Source organism: Rhinolophus sinicus, chromosome 3, assembly GCF_057876585.1.
Source record: "Rhinolophus sinicus isolate RSI-liver-muscle chromosome 3, RSI-T2T, whole genome shotgun sequence".
NCBI classification, from domain to species: Eukaryota; Metazoa; Chordata; class Mammalia; order Chiroptera; family Rhinolophidae; genus Rhinolophus; species Rhinolophus sinicus.
Genome location: NC_142503.1, coordinates 13907467 through 13911173, shown reverse-complemented (window position 1 = coordinate 13911173; position 3707 = coordinate 13907467). Strand labels below are relative to the sequence as shown.

General features: G+C 34.7%; 1 pseudogene; it reads right to left on the bottom strand.

Annotated features, from left to right (window-relative positions):
* Window positions 1-1087: 1087 nt before the first annotated feature.
* LOC109451422 (small ribosomal subunit protein uS8 pseudogene) lies at window positions 1088-1438 on the bottom strand (annotated as a pseudogene).
* Window positions 1439-3707: the final 2269 nt, after the last annotated feature.

Genomic DNA, 3707 nt, shown 5'->3' with positions numbered 1-3707 from the left:
CAGACACACATGGAGAATACCCCCCTTGTCATTTTCTTCCCAGGGGCGAGTATAAGATTGCCTTTTTCACCAGGCTTTCCCCAGTAGACATGTCCGGCGGAGTGCCCCCCAGAGCATGGTATCCAGCTAATGCAAGAAGAGTCTCCAGGGAAGGATAGGTGATTGGGTGATCATCCTGACTAGTTCCTCCAAGGGTACTCTTATCATGGTAAACCATTCCTAAACTGGTTAAGCCCCCAGCCACTGACTCAGAAGAAATTAATAGGGTCACCAAGTTTATTAGACTTGGGATTCTAGTGGCTAACAAGTCTCAACACCCCTGTCGAGAATGCCAATTTAATGATCTGCCAGAATTATAACGCTCATAAATACTGGACAGTGGTGTCAGCTCAAAAAGCTGTGTATTTCCATGCAGTCCTACTATATGTGTCATCTAATTGATGTGTATTTCAGATTGAGTAGGAATTCAGATTAATAGGGTCTCATTTTATTCCTCTTTTATCGGCAGTATTTCCAATATCATCATAACTTGAGCTTAACAAATGACATAAGCATATCAGGTGCACAGAGCAAAATTCTATTCTTGGGAGAATTTGTATTGACACTGCCAAAATTGGCTTCTATAAATTTCATTGTCATTTTTGTAATAGCTAGGTAGCCACTTTCTACAGTTAACACACTCCTCTTTACTCATGTATGTACATTCAGTGTGGAGAAGTCGAACTGTTTTCTGTTTCTTTTTTTCATTTGTTTGTTTAAGATGTAACTGTGGGACTATTAAGTGTTAGTATTTTAATTTAGCAATTTAAAGTTATCTTATTTCTCATATTTCAATATCTTGGAAGAATTTCAGTATATCTTTCAACTTACAGTATAAAATTAGTGGTGAATATTTATATATTTAATATGTGAATTTGGCATTTGTTGTGCATCTGTGGGCTTGTAAAATTTGCTTATTTTTCTATCAAAGGATGTAGTTTTTCACAGGTTAAATATATGTATTTTTTTTTTCCATTGAAGCATTTTATTTGTGCGTATGTATTACATCCCTTTATAAGAATCCCAGAATTTTTCCTCCTGTGCGTTTTCATCTTGCTTCTTCATGGTCCATGATGCTCACTGAGGTTGTCAGTACAATGAAACCAAATTGGCGGCATGGGAGGAGGTTGTTCTGCCATTTTTCTAGATCTTTGAGTTGCACAACGAATCTGGGGCTGATAACTGCACACTTGTTTAACCCGCCCATGAGGTTCACAACAATTTTCCCTGCTCTGTGATCATCAGTGATTTCAAATTCGCCAGTGTAACCGTGCTTCATCATCACTGTTAGAAACCGGACGATGACCTTGGAGCACGGCCTAATAAGAACCTGGGGTTTGTCTCTCTTCTCGGCATTGTTGATGCTTTTGCGAGCACCGGCCAGGACGTTCATGTGCATCGTTATGGCTGCATGGAAAGATGGCAGAAAGAACTATGTATTTAAACTTACCTTCCTGCATATAGCCTAGAAATCCTTCTCAGGGTACAAGTTTGCTTTTATGTTGATTATGCTTTATTTGATATACAATGTATTTTCAATATTAAGTTCTCAAATCTGTAGTTTATTTTCATTCTCAATTTATGTTACTTTATGCATAAAAACCACTTTCTACTCAGAAACCATACAACTATATATATATATATATATATATATATATATATATATATATATATGCATTATATATATATATATATAAAAGCATATATATATGCATATATATATATGCTTTAATGTTTATCGTTTAATTTCAATAATTTATTTTAGAATGTGAGTAAAAAAGTGAGAATCTCAGTTGGTCTTTCCATAAGTATTTTAACTTTGGTCCTACCACTATTAAGGTATTGCTTTTTTCACATTACGTGAACAACCCAGTAGCAAACCAAACAAATGAAAAACAAACAAACAAAAAAACAGAAAGAACTCTATATTACCTGATGAATCACAGTATGATTGTATGCATTAAATAATTGGATTAAAAAACACAAAAATTGGGTTTTATCTCATATTTTACAATAACATTTACGAAACCATCTTTTGGCCTGTAATATTTTGTTACACTAGCCTTCAACACAGTAATCTAAGTGATTAATTCAAGATATCCAGAAGTAGTTAAAAGGTAACATTATAAAATAGAAATCAAAAAGGGAAAATGTAAGGATAAAAAAAAAGTGTGAATTTATGTAAACTGCTTCAGTTGCCCTTTTTACATTTTACTTATTTATCATTTCTAGCCCAATCAAATTCTGAATGGTATTGAGGTTGTTATTGTCATTCATAATGGTAATTTAATTTTGAAATAGTCCCCAATTCATTTATTTTCTTGGCAAAGTTTTCTTTCCCGGTAGTCTTTTGGTCATTGTTGCTCAAGGTAAGCTTTAGACAGACATCACCAGGGGAGAAAGAATATGTGATTTACAGATCTTTCCCATCAGGAAGGAAAGGGAGATAAAAGGTCTTTCTGATGGAGTTGATGAAGAAGAGAAAGTTGGAAAAACAAGATAAAGGTCCTTTTTTCAGAAAAATCCAACAATTCCACCTACTGAGTATTTAGTTTGGTTGAGGAGAAAGTTATGGGGAAGTACAAACACACCTACCAATTTTGGATGGGAAGACGGTGAAAGCAGAGGAACTTTTGTTCTACTTCCTATTTTGAGGAGAATGTCTGATAGAGGACCTTAAATCAATATGGAATAATTCAAAATGCAACATTTAACAATGTCCCTGGCTTTCTCGTGACCTTCACAAAACATAGACTTGGTCCAAAAGTTCTCGCATGATATACTTGATGGGTCAGGAGATGGAAATCTGGTCATCTGAGAATGAAGAATCTAAGTGTTTCCCTTGTGATTGCTTCAGTCCAAAATGAGGTGATTTCATAGATATGAGCTGGACAGATCAAAGTTGGGGACAAAATGGGGGATGTGACTGAGTCGCAGAGGGCTCACCCATATTGTCCGTGAGCACTTCGCAAGTTCAAGGAAAAGAATCCACAGCATGGAGGCTTACACCAAATTAGCCAATTGTAAGTAGCCCTAGAGAGACCTTTAGCAGCAGAGGCAGTGAGGACATAAGTCAATGCTCAGACACCACCAAGATGAGTTACATTTCAACATGTCAGTAGGATAATTCAGAGAGCGGGATGCACCATTCAGTATCGTTGTAAGATGCTCTGGAAAAAATTTAATTCTCTATTAAGAGTCACTATCCAGCAATTTATTTTCTCTTTTAAACCTATACTTTATCTAATTTTTGGAGAACTATACATCTCAATGTGAATAGGGCCTTCAAATTAAACACATAAAACAATAAAGAAGTCTGTTGGAAAGGTTACTTGAGGTTAAAAGAAAAGGCATTTACTTTAGCATTATTATTGAAAGTAAGCAGTGAGTGTAGACTCTACCATTTTCAAAATAGATTTTAAATCGTAGAAATCAAAATCGTGTTATAGTCCAGAAACAAATGTCTGTATTTATGGGAATTTTGTGTGAAATAGATTTTTGTAATTTCATCTCAATAAGAATATATTCAATATATTTTATTGGTTAAATTGACTATATTTTTCCCAAAATCTAGTTAGTTCTCTACTACACAGTATGCACACAATCAAAAAATTTCAAGTGTATTACAATGCTAAAAACAAAGCAAAAATGCAAAGACATTTAAAAAC